This window comes from Pelobates fuscus, chromosome 9 (assembly GCF_036172605.1).
Source record: "Pelobates fuscus isolate aPelFus1 chromosome 9, aPelFus1.pri, whole genome shotgun sequence".
Taxonomy (NCBI): Eukaryota; Metazoa; Chordata; class Amphibia; order Anura; family Pelobatidae; genus Pelobates; species Pelobates fuscus.
The window spans coordinates 18,864,818-18,882,637 of NC_086325.1; the positions used below are offsets into that span (position 1 = coordinate 18,864,818).

Below are 17,820 nucleotides of genomic sequence, written 5' to 3' on the forward strand. Positions count from 1 at the left end.
TTGCCTAACCTTGCTCCCACTTACAATCTCACTCACCCGAAATGCCCCAAAAAAGGCCCATACAAAAGCCACCTTAAATAGCAAGACCTCAAACAGCGAGAAACACAAACTTGGCAAGACCCCCAGTAGCTGCAGAAGCACCGTGAAAGACACCGGCCTCCTACTGTCAGGGACAGACTTCCCCCTGCGATAACCCTTAACTGCCTGCCGCACAATAAAGGACTTTGTCAAATCCTCCCACCCACGGAGCTTGAAGAGGAACGCTGCCAAGTTCCGGCCAACCACTGCCGGGGAAGCACCCCCTGCGAACAGCCGGCAGAGCAACCATAATAAAGTCTCGAGACGTACCTTTGCCGATACCATGTCCCCTGTACAGCCTACTGCTTCGTCCCACCTCTCCCACACTTTACTATACGCTGCCCACGTGCCCGGAGCCAACGAATCCCTGATCAGTCTTCCAAGCAAGATGTCCCGAGCCGCCACATCAGATCCGGACATGGCAGACCCTCCCTTTGCGCGTTCGGAGCCTCCGCCCGAAATTTTTCCCACTGAAAGCGAGAAAGAGCATCAGCAATTACGTTTAAGAAACCTGGGACATGACGTGCACGAAAAACAATGTTCAACTGCATGCAGTACAAAACAAACCGACGAAGCAAGCGGACCACTGGGACCGATGACGCTGACAGATTGTTCACAGCCTCCACAACAGCCATGTTGTCAGTAAAGAAAACCACTCTCCTATTGCGTAAAACCTGGCCCCACAAGCCAAGTTCCGAATCAGCGGGCTGACTGCCCACCTTTCGGGCCATCTTTCCGCACACCACTGACCCGCGAAGTAGGCCCCGAAACCTACACTCCCAGATGCATCGGTAAAGAATTCCAACTCGGGCGACTCAATACACTTTTCCCTGAAAAAGACCTTCCCATTAAAATCCTTCAGGAAGCTCTCCCACACCCCCAAGTCCTCCTTGATCGGAGCGGTGACTCTAATAAAATGATGAGGTGACCGCACTCCCGCCGTGGCTTTGGCTAGGAACCGGTTAAATACCCTACCCACCGGAATAATGCGACAAGCGAAATTCAACCGTCCCAACAACGATTGTATAGCCCGCAGTGTCGCCTTAGTAACGGGCCCCACGGTCTTGTCGCGAGCCAGAGGTATCCCAAAAACCTGGCTAACCCATTCAAGACACCGCAACCTGAAACGGCAAGCGTCAGAGCCGGCCGGCCCCACACACAAGAAGTCATCCAAATAATGGACCACAAACTTGGTGCCCGCCTCCTTCCTCACTACCCATTCCACGAACGTACTAAATTTCTCAAAGTACGCACATGAAATGGAGCATCCCATGGGTAAACACAGATCCACAAAATAGCTATCATCAATAAAACAACCCAATAAGTGGTGACACATTGGGTGAATGGGCAAAAGGCGGAAAGCCGCTTCTATGTCCGCCTTAGCCAACAACGCTCTGCGTCCTGCCTCCCTTACCAGCTCGACCGCCTGGTCGAATGATGCGTAGGAAACAGAACAGAGAGCTCCGTCAATGTCGTCATTGACCGATGACCCTTTCGGGTATGACAAGTGGTGGATGAGGCGAAATTTTCCCGCCTCCTTCTTTGGCACTAAGCCTAGCGGGGAAACCCTGAGATCGGGCAGCGGAGGCTCTTTATACGGTCCCGCCATCCGGCCCAGGCGAACCTCATGAAGTGATTTCTCACACACTACGTCATGATGTTCGCCAACGGAGCGCAGATTATGGAAACGAGGTGCCACAACCCGCTCCCGTAAGGGAATGATAAAACCCTTCGTAAATCCCTCAAACAACAAACAGGCATCCTCTCGTTTACCGTAGCTGTTTAGCCACGGGAGCATCGCGTCTACCGTCACCGGTGACCGACCCAGCGGCAGCGGATGGTGCTGAAGCATCTCCGGCCGAGCTAGGTGCTGTGGACTTACCCCGCTTGAAACACCGGTTGTAACCGTGCCCCCCTCCGCAACCGGAGCATTCATGCTTAAAGCGGCATGAGGCACCCCACTTACATTGGCCCTCGTTATAGAGCCAGCAAAATCCCTTCCTTTGCGCAGCCGACGCGGTGGAAGAGGCACCGACGCCAGCCCCCCCTGAAAGGGAGCCGCCTTCTGGGACATCATCAGCTTCATAACGGTAGGTCCATCTGATCCCACCTCATCCCTGGATTAGCTGATAGCCTCTGGCGAAACTGCTCGTCGTACCGCCACCAGGCTAGCCCCCCATAAGTGCGGTAAGACTCCCACACCCCATCTAAGTAACAAAACAGTTGTGAACATTTTTCAGGGGCCTTTTCCCCCAGCACACTCGCCAGTATGCAAAATGCTCGTAGCCAATTCCCGAAAGTTTTCGGGATTTTCCTATACCTACGCCGCTTTTCCTCCTCCTCTTTTTTAGCGTCCTTTTTGTCCTCTTCCTTCAAATCTAGGTACTCAACTAAAGGGAGAAGGGAGAAGATCTCCACAAATTCACCCTTCCACAACCTTTCTTTAACTTCCACCTTAAGGTGACACCCCAGCGGACCCGCAAACGACACATGTACATTCTGCCGTGCTGCATCCGGAATCTCCCCCACTAGCGTGTCCCTCTCCGCAGCCACTTCTGTGGCTACTGACCCCGCTGACGCTGCTGCCAACTCACCTGCCCCGCTCCCCGCCCGCTCGGAGACCGGAATCACCCCCGACCCCAAACCCGACGATCCTGGCAACCAAGCCCTGCTAAAAGAAGCCCCCTTATCCAGCCCTGAACTCCAAGATGTAAGGAACGATTTTAAGCCCTCTAATAAATCTCCAGAGTGTGGTGTACTGTGCAACTCACCGACCAAACCCCGTGGTGTTGCTGATCCTGGGGCTGCATCCCGAACTCCGCCATGCGATGGGCCTGGCGATGCTGCTGCGAATTCTCCGCCGTCCCTAGGCCTCCTGCGGCCCGCTGAACCGACTTCCAATGACCTGTGGATGAAAGAAGCACAACTGGGGAGGCCGTCTTCAGAACCCAAATCCTCCCTAACCTCAACCCTTGTATGCGTACTGCTACTCCTGGCCTGCCGGCCCTTTCTGCCACACCTATCCCCGGACGAACTTCTATCCTGCCTGTCAGGAGAGCCCCCGCTCGCTGACCTGGATGCACTCTCCCGCGAGACTGGACCCCGAACGGGTGAGCCGCGGTAACGCCCAACCGAAGACTCCCCGCTGCTGCTGCGCTGTCTGCTCCGCCGGTTACTCCTGGAGCGATGACGAGATCCCCTATCACCCCCCCTGTCTCTGCGCCAACTAACGGGGCTGTCCGACCTATCCTGAGCGCGGCCTTCCCTGCCCGCCCGCTGATTTGTCGGCCTACAGCGCCCCATCTCTGTGCCAGTTCTGGAGGGGGCCATGCCACTGCCTGCTGTGACCCCGCCACCCGTCACCAGCGCCCTATGAGTAGTCCTATTGCCTGTCACCTGCGGCCGCTGCGCTGATGGAAGGGGTGCTTGCGGCCTAGCCCTCGCTTGCTGCAACCCGCTGCGTGCTCTGGGTGCCGCCCTACCCGCCCTGGAATGGGTGGCAGTTGCTGACTGTCCCCTGCTGTCCAAGCCCTTACTGGCTGCCCCATCATCTGCTGAACCTGAACGGGTTAAGAGGGCCTCCTTTGACAACCCCTGTTTTTTACCCCTTTTTGCCCTAACTGACCCAGGGGGCGACTCACCGCGATTACTCTGTCCTGCGGGCTGCTCCCTGTTCCTAACGGGGCCTGCTGCTGGTAACGAGCCCGCTGCCTCTGCGTTCCTCGGCGCCATCTTGTCCTGACCGCACACCTCAGATGCTGCTTGCCGACCTTGGTGCGCGGTCGCCTCCGGGCCGCTACCTCCGCGGATCCTAGCCCGGCCGCCACTTCTCCTGTTGCCGGTCCCTGTCCTGCCTGCTGACGGGCTGCGACTCCTAACCGCGCCAGCACCGGCATCAGGGCTCAAGCGTTGTGGAGGCCTGGTCCGGCGCGAAGTCCTCCGCGCCGGCGCCGCCGACGGCCTCGCCATGCTCAGTGCTGCCTCCAGCTGCTGCTCCATCCAAGCTGTGCCATGCTGCCGGATTGCCGCCTTCACGCCCTCGAGGATCGCTGCCATATCACTCTCAGCCACGGAATCCATCTGAAAAACAAAGAAGAAGAAATCCCAACCAGAAGCCAGCAACAGCTAACAACAGGTAAAGATTTCAAATTAAAATGGAATCCAGTTTTAAAATGGCGAATATTTATATGACTAAGCCACTCCCCTTTTACCAATTGACCAATCAAGTGACACTCCTCCATAGGCCTGCCTCCTAGCTCTGTCAAGGCCCATTCCACCTAGCTTTGCTTATTCCATGGGCTTCATTATATATCAAGATTAATATAATGATTATACTTCACGTTTTAGACATGCTTTCACATTTACATACTTCTAACTTAAAGGACCACTATAGTGCCAGGAAAACAAACTCGTTTTCCTGGCACAATGGTGTTAATAGGTTCCCCCAACCCTCATGGCCCCCCTCCTGCCGGGCTGAAGTTGGAGGAAGGGGTTAAAATCTTACCTTTCTCCAGCGCCGGGCTCCCTCGGCGCTGGGGACTCTCCTCCTCCTTTGGACATCATCGGCTGAATGCGCATGTCACATTCATTTTTGACTCACTTAATTTGCCCCTAATATTCATTGATTCTTATTATGTCAATTCAACCTAAACTGATTCGAATAAAATATTAGCTTTTTTACTTCCAATCTACTCTACTCTGTGTTACAGCCTGGGGTTATTAAAGCAAAAAGCATTTGCGATGCTACATCACATATCAGGAGAAACAAAATCTTAATTGAAGCATCAAAATGTGCTCCTTATCTCCTTCCTGCGTCTTAAAACAGGTTTTAACAGGACTTTTATGTTAGTGATTACAGTAATATTAGATTTACATTCCACCGCAGAATAGTACTATAATATGATTCTGCACATGTACACGTTCGGCGCGATGATACTCATTAGCATAAGCGTGCGCAAGGGGTGTGCCATGTGTGTTAGTAATAATCACTAGAGCCTAATCTCATTGTTTTGGAGGACTTAGTGTTGCTTTTGACATTTGATTGTTTCTACTCTATGGTCTCTGTGGTGCTGGAGAGGAAGTATGTTATGTTCTTGTCCTGCCTCCCTCTCTCTCTGTTGCTAAGCCGCCATTTTGCCTTTGAAATGTAACAGAGTTTTGTTGTTGATTGTTTTATTTAATCAGTCTGTTTCTGTTGACGTAATTCATATGTGCGCCCTGCTCTGACTGCCACGTGCTGCTGTGCTAATTTAACTCTTTTACATTTTAACAGGGTGTGCGCAGGGTCACTAGTGAGGGCCAGTTTGCCCTTCTTACCGTCTCTTTACATTTCGTTAGTGTCAATTACCCCTGGTTATCACCAGAGCAAAAATGTAAATATGTAAATTTTTCGAAAGTGTCGGTTTTTTTTTTTTTTTTTCTTAAAGTTGGCAGGGGTCTACTTTGGACACTCCAGATTTCATGGACTACATCTCCCACGAGGCTTTGCCAGAATTATGGCTGTCAAAGCGTTCTGAGAAATGTTGTCCACAACATCTGAAATGCCCAAGGTTGTCTACTCCTGGCCTAGAAGGTAGTTTATCTCTGGGTGCTGCTCACACCTATCTATCTATTAGTCACTGTTTTAATATCATTACTAGGCTTAGATTAGCCGTACTTAGGGCTGGGGTATGTTAGGGGGTATCGCTATTCAAAATGCAGAGGATGATAACGCCCAGAATTCTTAGCTAGAGTAATCCATAATCCTAATTCATGCCCACAGCTTCTACAGAGTTGACGATGGTAAGTGTGAATGACCCCTTCCTTGTAATGCTGGAACGACACATGTCATTATAAAGAGTGCTGTAATGGCAATAGGCCTTTATAAATACGGTCCCATTATCTCATCATTATAATGACTCTTGACATTTTTACCTTCCCATCTTGAAAACTTCTTTACTATGGAATACAAACACTTCCACAAAGCATCAGCACAGACCTCGTACAGGATTAAATGTTAATTGCCTCTTTAATATCAAATCAATATTTGACATATTCAGTTTATTTAGTAAAGCATTTTCTTAAGTCAACGATGATAGATTTAGATTTTTTTTACACCTTTAGAAGTCAAAAGGACTTCATAGAACATTCAAGACTTTTTTTGGTATTTTTAAAATAATTTAGAACCTTTTATAAGTATGCCTCAGTGAGCTGTTTTCATGCAGCTTTTGCAACATTGAAGCTGAACAGCCTGGCAATCTGTGTGCGGCACGTACTGGCCTAAATCTGTAGTAATGAGAATCTATTAACTCGGGGATGTACAGAACTGCTGAAGATCTATAGCTCGTAATACCAATCATGGCAGGCAAAGCATCATGGGAGTCGGCTATCCACCACACCTGGGTTAATCTACCTGGCTAATACATTTATGTTGTTGGCTTGTATGTCTGGAGAAATGTGATAAATATGTAATTTTTTTATGGATTGTGGAGAATTGAAAAAGTATTGACAAATTTAGGCAAACTTGGAAATTAACTGACTTCATTTTCCATCTCAGATATTTTTGCCTAAAAACTTCCATTCCCTTTTCAGTTATAAAAAAAAACAATGTTGATATTGCACGGAATCTATATTTTTTATTTATTTATCCACATCGATCCACCCTCCACAACGATCCATCTCTCCTAGCAGATTCTATTTAGTTACATTCACTTATTATTCACCCTGTCACATACCCCTAACCTAACCTATACTACTAACCTGTCACATACTGTCACCCAGTCACATACCCTGTCACATACCCCTAACCTAACCTACACTACTAACCTGTCACATACTGTCACCCAGTCACATACCCCTAACCTAACCTATACTACTAACCTGTCACATACTGTCACCCAGTCACATACCCCTAACCTAACATATACTACTAACCTGTCACATACTGTCACCCAGTCACATACCCCTAACCTAACCTATACTACTAACCTGTCACATACTGTCACCCAGTCACATACCCCTAACCTAACCTATACTACTAACCTGTCACATACTGTCACCCAGTCACATACCCCTAACCTAACCTATACTACTAACCTTTCACATACTGTCACCCAGTCACATACCCCAAACCTAACCTATACTACTAACCTGTCACATACTGTCACCCAGTCACATACCCCTAACCTAACCTATACTACTAACCTGTCACATACTGTCACCCAGTCACATACCCCAAACCTAACCTATACTACTAACCTGTCACATACTGTCACCCAGTCACATACCCCTAACCTAACCTATACTACTAACCTGTCACATACTGTCACCCAGTCACATACCCCTAACCTAACCTATACTACTAACCTGTCACATACTGTCACCCTGTCACATACCCCTAACCTAACCTATACTACTAACCTGTCACATACTGTCACCCAGTCACATACCCCTAACCTAACCTATACTACTAACCTGTCACATACTGTCACCCAGTCACATACCCCTAACCTAACCTATACTACTAACCTTTCACATACTGTCACCCAGTCACATACCCCAAACCTAACCTATACTACTAACCTGTCACATACTGTCACCCAGTCACATACCCCTAACCTAACCTATACTACTAACCTGTCACATACTGTCACCCAGTCACATACCCCTAACCTAACCTACACTACTAACCTGTCACATACTGTCACCCAGTCACATACCCCTAACCTAACCTATACTACTAACCTGTCACATACTGTCACCCAGTCACATACCCCTAACCTAACCTATACTACTAACCTGTCACATACTGTCACCCAGTCACATACCCCTAACCTAACCTATACTACTAACCTGTCACATACTGTCACCCTGTCACATACCCCTAACCTAACCTATACTACTAACCTGTCACATACTGTCACCCAGTCACATACCCCTAACCTAACCTATACTACTAACCTGTCACATACTGTCACCCAGTCACATACCCCTAACCTAACCTATACTACTAACCTGTCACATACTGTCACCCAGTCACATACCCCTAACCTAACATATACTACTAACCTGTCACATACTGTCACCCAGTCACATACTCCTAACCTAACCTATACTACTAACCTGTCACATACTGTCACCCAGTCACATACCCCTAACCTAACCTATACTACTAACCTGTCACATACTGTCACCCAGTCACATACCCCTAACCTAACCTATACTACTAACCTGTCACATACTGTCACCCAGTCACATACCCCTAACCTAACCTATAATACTAACCTGCCACATACTGTCACCCTGTCACATACCCCTAACCTAACATATACTACTAACCTGTCACATACTGTCACCCAGTCACATACCCCTAACCTAACCTATACTACTAACCTGTTACATACTGTCACCCAGTCACATACCCCTAACCTAACCTATATTACTAACCTGTCACATCCTGTCACCCAGTCACATACCCCTAACCTAACATATACTACTAACCTGTCACATCCTGTCACCCAGTCACATACCCCTAACCTAACATATACTACTAACCTGTCACATACTGTCACCCAGTTACATACCCTGTCACATACCCCTAACCTAACCTATACTACGAACCTGTCACATACTGTCACACAGTCATATTAACCCACACTTACATACCCCTAACCTAACCTACTAACCTAACTTATACTACTAACCCGTCACATACTGCCACACAGTCACATACCCTGTCACATACCGCTAACCTAACATATACTACTAACCTGTCACATACTGTCACCCTGTCACATACCCCTAACCTAACCTATACTACGAACCTGTCACATACTGTCACACAGTCACATACCCTGTCACATACCCCATACCCACATAACCGATACAGTCACATACAGAAACCCAGCTCGTCACTTTCACCCAAACCAATAAATTACAGAGAGTTAGGGACCCACCTACATTAACATAGAAATATACAATGTGACAAAATACACTATGAAGAGCAATACAAGCAGTTACATATCTGTTGTTGATCCAATTAATTACAGTGTAGCCACAAACAATCTGGAAGACTAGTTTTCAAGGATTTCCTTGATATGTAGTTACACAGAAATCCCTCATCTGTGCTAAGATCTTGTTTAGTTTGATTATAAATCACTGTCTCTTGAATTATTGGTCCCCACTCCACGTATTGTTTGGGTTTGCCGAAGTTTGTTCCTTTTTTCTACCTGCCCTACCTGGACCTAGCTCGAAGGAAAGTGTAGGTTTTACTCTGGCTGCACCCAGACCACTTAATGAGCTGAAGTGGTCTTGGTGCCTATAGTGTCCCTTTAATATTCCCAGGCTCAATTCTGATGTGACAGAGTCCATTGAGCTAAGCTCTTAGTCCTCAAGTGATGGTCCTGGCCTTTTATATTGAATTTCCTTGGCTACATCAGGTATGAAATTATAGTTTGCGTTAAGTAAATGTTCTATTGATACTTGCGCACAATATGTTCTTTACACCAACTAATTCCGGCAGATCGGTGGAGGTGTGACAGTAATTGGGGCAATATGCTCCACAAATGGTTGTCCTGTCCTAATATCTCCTCATAGAGATGCATTGACTCAATGCACCTCTATGGGAAGCGCCCAGCCTCCAGCATCTCTATGCAGAACGTGGAGATGCTGAACATTGGTCCTGCAATCTTTGCAGGACCGAACCCAGGAATCCCCTCTAGTGCCTGTCAGAGTGACAGCCACTAGCAGTGGAGTTAGGCAGTAGTGTAAATGCTGCCTTTTCTCAGGGACAGTCTCTATAGCTCAGAATCAATACATTAAATAAGATGAACTTTTAAAAAATAAAAAGTGAAAATGTGATGATGGTTGTCCATCATCAGTCCATACATACTTTTCCTTCTATGTTTTATTACAACTACCTCGCAAATAAAAAAATAAAAAGAGTTGGAGACATAGGGAGCTATATAAAAGCAGATTATATAAAGTTTATTTTCTGTTTAAGATCTACTTTACTCTTGTAGATTGTGTCTGCATGTTTGCATTACTGTAAATCAATCGATATGTACATAAATACAGAAACTAAAGGCTGAATTAACCGTTTGTGAAATCCTTTTTGTTGAGAAAAATTACATATTCAAAAAGTCTTTAGATAAAATCCATTACTTATAGTGTAGCGTTTATCAGAACACCAATAAAAATAACCAGGCAAGGAAAAGATACAGAATGAGCTGCTGCTGCATTTATTGATTTCACTTTGTCTGTCTGTGAATGTATATGCATCTGTGTGTGCTTGTGCATGTCTGTGTGTCTGAGTCTGCTTGTCTTTGTCTGTGTGTGTGCGTGTGTATCTCTGTGTTTTTATAAGTAACTGTGAGTGTGTCAAGAGACTTGTTAAGGGGGGGAATTGGGGATGTGGGTCTTTAGGAAGGGGGCAATAGGTGTTCTGTGACCATAGTAACACCCCTGTATAGTTTAATTTGTAGCCTATGGTTTTACACAGCGCAGATTTTAATGAGACCGATTAAGAAGATTATCTAGAAATCATCTGAAAAATGAGCACCATCTAGTGGGCAAAACAGGAAACCGGTCTTCTAACATGGTATACCTTTGATTCAACAAAAGTCTACTCTAACCCCTAAGATATTTATTAAAGGGACACTGTAGGCATCCAGATCCCTTCAGCTCATTGAAGTGGTCTGGGTGCTGTCTCCCTATTGCACTTAGTGCTGCCCTCAGTGGCTGTCTACCAGACAGCCACTGGGGGCACTTCCGGAATCCAAATGAGCTTTTGGTCCATTATCTGAAGCTGGACGTCCTCACAGACCTCCAGTGTCAGATTTTCCCCATAGGAAAGCATTGAAAAATGGCCATTGCTGCGTAATGTGCTTTAGGTCTCACCTGTCGGCTGATGTCGGCGGGGAAGGAGCCTGGGTGGAGCCTGACCCAGCGCCGAGGAACATCGACACTGGATTCAGGTAAGTGGCTGAAGAGGTTTTACCTCCTTCAGCCCTGGGGGAGGTGGGTCACGAGGGAAGGTACTGTAGGGACCTATAGTGCTAGGAAAACGGGTTTGTATACCTGGCACTATAGCATCCTTTAAGTAAATGCTGAATTGTGTTGAATTGAATACCAAATTTCAACATGTAGGTTAAAATAGCAAAGCTGTGAATATGACTGGAGATTTTTTTTACACACACCCTACCCATGAGTAAACTCTCTCCGTCTCTCCTATAACCTGCACTCCCTGAAGAGTATGCTCTCTCCGGCTCTCTATAACCCGCACTCCCTGATCAGTATGCTCTCTCCGGCTCTCTATAACCCGCACTCCCGGAGCAGTATGCTCTCTCCGGCTCTCTATAACCCACACTCCCTGAGCAGTATGCTCTCTCCGGCTCTCCTATAACCTGCACTCCCTGAGCAGTATGCTCTCTCCGGCTCTCCTATAACCTGCACTCCCTGAGCAGTATGCTCTCTCCGGCTCTCTATAACCCGCACTCCCTGATCAGTATGCTCTCTCCGGCTCTCTATAACCCGCACTCCCGGAGCAGTATGCTCTCTCCGGCTCTCTATAACCCACAATCCCTGAGCAGTATGCTCTCACCGGCTCTCCTATAACCTGCACTCCCTGAGCAGTATGCTCTCTCCGGCTCTCCTATAACCTGCACTCCCTGAACAGTACGCTCTCTCCGGCTCTCTATAACCCGCACTCTCGGAGCAGTGCACTCTCTCCAGCTCTCCTATAACCTGCACTCCCTGAGCAGTACGCTCTCTTCGGCTCTCTAAAAACTGCACTCTTGGAGCAGTATGCTCTCTCCGGCTCTCTATAACCTGCACTCCCTGAGCAGTACGCTCTCTCTGTCTCTCTATAACCTGCACTCCCTGAGCAGTATGCTCTCTACGGCTCTCCTATAACCTGCACTCCCTGAGCAGTGTGCTCTCTCTGGCTCTCTATAACCTGCACTCCCTGAGCAGTACACTCTCTCCGGCTCTCTATAACCTGCACTCCCTGAGCAGTACGCTCTCTCCGGCTCTCTAAAACCCGCACTCCGGGAGCAGTATGCTCTCTCCGGCTCTCTATAACCCACACTCCCTGAGCAGTACGCTCTCTCTGGCTCTCTATAACCTGCACTCCCTGAGCAGTACGCTCTCTCTGGCTCTCTATAACCTGCACTCCCTGAGCAGTATGCTCTCTCCGGCTTTCCTATAACCCACACTACCTGAGCAGTACGCTCTCTCTGGCTCTCCTATAACCCACACTCCCTGAGCAGTACGCTCTCTCTGTCTCTCTATAACCTGCACTCCCTGAGCAGTACGCTCTCTCCAGCTCTCCTATAACCTGCACTCCCTGAGCAGTACACTCTCTCCGGCTCTCTATAACCTGCACTCCCTGAGCAGCACGCTCTCTCCGGCTCTCTAAAACCCGCACTCCCGGAGCAGTATGCTCTCTCCGGCTCTCTATAACCCACACTCTCTGAGCAATACACTCTCTCTGGCTCTCTATAACCTGCACTCCCTGAGCAATACGCTCTCTCTGGCTCTCTATAACCTGCACTCCCTGAGCAATACGCTCTCTCCGGCTCTCTATAACCCACACTCCCTGAGCAATACGCTCTCTCCGGCTCTCTATAACCTGCACTCCCTGAGCAGTACGCTCTCTCCGGCTCTCTATAACCTGCACTCCCTGAGCAGTATGCTCTCTCTGGCTCTCCTATAACCCACACTCCCTGAGCAGTATGCTCTCTCACGCTCTCCTATAACCCACACTCCCTGAGCAATACACTCTCTCTGGCTCTCTATAACCTGCACTCCCTGAGCAATATGCTCTCTCTGGCTCTCTATAACCTGCACTCCCTGAGCAATACGCTCTCTCTGGCTCTCTATAACCTGCACTCCCTGAGCAATACGCTCTCTCTGGCTCTCTATAACCTGCACTCCCTGAGCAATACGCTCTCTCTGGCTCTCTATAACCTGCACTCCCTGAGCAGTACGCTCTCTCCAGCTCTCCTATAACCTGCACTCCCTGAGCAGTACACTCTCTCCGGCTCTCTATAACCCACACTCCCTGAGCAATACACTCTCTCTGGCTCTCTATAACCTGCACTCCCTGAGCAATACGCTCTCTCTGGCTCTCTATAACCTGCACTCCCTGAGCAATACGCTCTCTCCGGCTCTCTATAACCCACACTCCCTGAGCAATACGCTCTCTCTGGCTCTCTATAACCTGCACTCCCTGAGCAATACGCTCTCTCTGGCTCTCTATAACCTGCACTCCCTGAGCAGTACGCTCTCTCCGGCTCTCTATAACCTGCACTCCCTGAGCAGTATGCTCTCTCTGGCTCTCCTATAACCCACACTCCCTGAGCAGTATGCTCTCTCACGCTCTCCTATAACCCACACTCCCTGAGCAATACACTCTCTCTGGCTCTCTATAACCTGCACTCCCTGAGCAATATGCTCTCTCTGGCTCTCTATAACCTGCACTCCCTGAGCAATACGCTCTCTCTGGCTCTCTATAACCCACACTCCCTGAGCAATACACTCTCTCTGGCTCTCTATAACCTGCACTCCCTGAGCAATATGCTCTCTCTGGCTCTCTATAACCTGCACTCCCTGAGCAATACGCTCTCTCTGGCTCTCTATAACCTGCACTCCCTGAGCAGTACGCTCTCTCCGGCTCTCTATAACCTGCACTCCCTGAGCAGTATGCTCTCTCACGCTCTCCTATAACTCACACTCAGTCTCTTAAATTCTCATTTGGAAGGAAGGGCACACACATGAAGGGGCAGAGTATCCCAATATTCACTAAGATCCTTTGGAATGTTTAATGTTTAATGCATATATTTTAGATATAATATATGTGTTTATCAGGTATTACTTGTAAGATGTATATCACGGATCGTACTCTGCATTATCCTAAGGTATGTTCTCATGTGACACTTTTTGGATTTCGAAATAAATAGCAATTTGATTAAAAAAAAGATAAAACTAAACAGATGATGTGCTGAGATTGGCATTCTTTCTTTCCCAGACCCAGATATCTTCCAATTAGTCTAGAATGGTCTACAAGACTTATGAACACATCCGTTTTTAGCAGTAATCTATGCCCCACAAACATATAGATTAGTCTGGGATTTACCTGAAATTTATCTGGAATACAAATCCACAGGTAAGTCCTGTACAGATAAGTTTGTACAGGTGTAGATTAACAGGGATTTAATTAGTTTGTTGCAACTAAAAAGGATTTGTGCCACTGGCCACTGTCTACCCTATACTTAAAGCTTTGAGGGCTATTCACTTAACTGGAGATTTATGAGAACAAACAATAGGGTTATTCAATAAAGTGACCCTTGTTTGGAATTCAACGTGAATTTAAAATGTAATTCTAAAATAAATGAATAGGATATGCTTCCAGATTGGCTACTTTCACTCTGAATTTCCTGACAATTCTCACGTTAGTGAATAACATTAAAAAGAATTGCAAAACCCAGGCAAGATATGTGAACTCCCCAAAAAGCTTTAATTGCCCTAGTTTGCATGTTGGTTTTCACAACCCAGAATTCGCAATTCTCCTGTAAATCTTCAGTTTACTGGGTGGATGCCATAGGTAAAAATATAAAACAACAGATAATTTTTACAGCCTCCATAACAATTATAGTAATAGGTTCAAGAAAATAAACATATAAAATATAGAGTGAGTGTATACATAGCTATAATAAAAAAAATAACTAAACAACATGATACAAAAAAACAATATATGTTATTTGTTAAAAGGTTGCTACTCCATAAGAAAACGCAGATTTTATTTTATTTTAAATATTTTGTATTAATGTTTTAAAAATAATATAATATATCATACAACATTAGCATATATAATGACTTATGAACCATTCTCAAAACTAAACAAGCAATCGAATAAAATACACATAAATATTATAAATATTTGTATATGAAATAAGTAAACTATGTACAGAAATAAAATAAAGTGTCAAGTAATTAATAACAACATGGTACTAAAAAAATAATAATCAGAAAACTGAATATGTATTCAGCCAGGTGGGAACATAGTTAAAGTCTGAATTTATCTTTCACATCGCCTTCCCACATTGACCATTCATGCTCCAATATAGATGTGAAAGTAGATGGATCACAAAAAGCCAATTCGCACCTTTTATTTTCAAAAACGAGAGATAAGACCTGACCCACAGTTGGTACAGTGGGTGACTTCCAATGACGAGAGATGAGGGAATTAGCTGATATGAGAAGATGGCCTAGTATAATTTGTTTGTATCTAGGCAGGTTAGATGGAATTTTTTTAAAGAGAAAAAGACACGGGGATAATATTAATCAAATTCTAATACGTGATTAATTAATTTGAGAATATTCAGCAAATAAGTTTTAATTTTGGGACACGAACAGAAGACGTGGAATAATGGACCAATTTGACCGCAGTCTCTCCAACATTTATTATTTTCGGTAAGGTGCATTTTAAAAAGTTTGGAAGTTTAGGTACCATCTATAAATTAGTTTGTAATGGGATTCCAAATGGATTGCACTTTGGGTGATACCTTTTTACAATAATAAAAAATTATTCCACTCCTCTACTGTAGATATCCCACACAGCTCACTCTCTCACCTCAACATGTAATTCATTTTATCACACGTCACCTGCAAAAATATTGTAACACAAGGAGATGCTTTATTTCCGACCAGAATCTAATATATAGATTTTTTCTAATTTTGTGATATCCAATTTCAACACATTCGGATCCTGTTTGGAAAGAGCAAAATGTCCTCTAATTGTTGTCATGAGTCTCTCATGTGTTGGGGCATCAAGTAAACGTAAATCAAATTTATCTTTCAATTGGTCAAAGGCAGAAGGCCATTGGAAGAAAATAGATCATTAACATGGACAATCGAGTGGGAGGCCCAGTAATCTACATCCAATTCAGGTAAAGCATAAGATACTTCTGATATTGGTGTAGCTCTGGACCATGTGACAGAAGGTTCCATATTTTAATTTAAGGGTTAATTTAGTAGAGGGAAACATGTCCGCCACCTTAGGGCATTGAAATGAAGGCAACCATAATAAATCTTTAATAGAACATAGTGAAATCCTCCCCCAATCCTAGCAGGTTCCAAATAAATGAAACAAGGGCAGAGTGGACTTATCAAAAAAAAAAAAAAAGATAAAGGTATAGAGAGGGGAATTGTTCTAAGTATATATAAATTTTTTGGAAGTAGAGTCATTTTGACCAAATTAATCCTTCCTAACCAAGAGATTTCGAGACCACACCATCTCTCAATGTCTTCCCTAAGTTCTGACCAGACCTTTCCTACATCTATGCATCTTGGACAAATTCTTGCACAGATTGATGCCCAGGTAAGAAATATAGGAGTCCCTCCAATCAAAAAGCATACGTTTTCTTCATGGTATCCAAAGTGAACCATGGTATAAAAAAAAATTGAAGAGCTTGAGTTTTTGTCATATTTAATTTGTAATAGGAGATATTGCCAAATTCTTGCAGAATAGACATCAATGGAGATAATGAGGTCAACGTTTTTTTTTTTAAAGAAAATATGATGTCATCTGCAAATAAACCAATTTTATGTTCTTGATCCCCTACAGAAATTCCCTCAATGTTAACTGATTGGCGAATTATTTCTGCCAGAGGTTCCATTGTCACCACAAATAAAAGTGGCGACAATGAACATCCCTGTCTCGTGCCGTTGGACAATTCAAATGCTTCAGACATGAATACAGCCGCCGAAACTCTAGCCGTAGGCCTACAATATAATGCAAACACAGCCCTGATGAAAGGATCAGGCAAACTGAAACGCGACAGTACCTCCCTAAGGTTATCCCAATTAATCTAAAGATCTACTCGAATTTGTGTATCATATTTATGAATCGGAGACGGCAAAATTTCAGATAATCTATTTGCTAAAATGTTTGAGAATATTTCTGTGTGATTGTTTATCAATGATATGGATTGAAAATTTGAGCACGCAATGGGTGCTTTGCTAGACTTACGTAATGTCATTATTTGAGCATTCAAATTCTCTTCCGGCATCTCACCCGTCTTCCAGTAGAGATTAAATAATTGAGTTAAATACGTGATTAAAATGTCAGAAAAAGATCTATAATAAGACATGGTAAATCCGTCAGGACCCGGGGCCTTGCCTATAGGAATCCTTCTAATAACATCTATGGGGATATAGGATAATTTAATGATTCCAATTTGTCTTTAGAATTTTTTCTCAGAGGAACCCTCATCAAGAAAAGTGCACATTTTTTTCAAATGTGGGTTGTATGATATTGGGATCAGAAACCAAATTATAGAGTTTTTTTAATAATAATTTGCTAACACGTTACTAATTTTTCGAGGATGAGTAATTCTTCTACCCTCATCATTTATCAAGTATTCAGTTCTGGGCTGGGAGATCCTACGGCGTAACTTTGAAGCTAATAACGAGGAAGCTTTATTGCCTTTTGCCTAAAAAGTCTGTTTTAGTCTCTTTAGCATCAGGGCCGTGTAATTCATCTGAAGTGTATTGATTTTGTTTTTAATATCAAGTGTCTCTTCAGCAAAGGATGAAGAAGGATCAAATTTATTCGACAAATTTAAATTGTACAGTTTAGTTTCTAGGTCTTTTAGGTTTTTCAATCTAATTTTCTTTGAAAAGGAAGCTCTCTGAATGAAATAACCTCTTATAACAGCTTTATGAGCAGTCCATAAAGACTTTTATTTTATTTTAAATGTGAAT

General features: G+C 45.0%; 1 protein-coding gene across 1 annotated transcript in view; it reads left to right on the forward strand.

Annotated features, from left to right (window-relative positions):
* LOC134572450 (sperm acrosome membrane-associated protein 4-like) overlaps nucleotides 1-17,820 on the forward strand; it is a 715,452-nt gene that overhangs the window by 24,503 nt on the left and 673,129 nt on the right. The gene's annotated exons all lie outside the window — the stretch shown is intronic.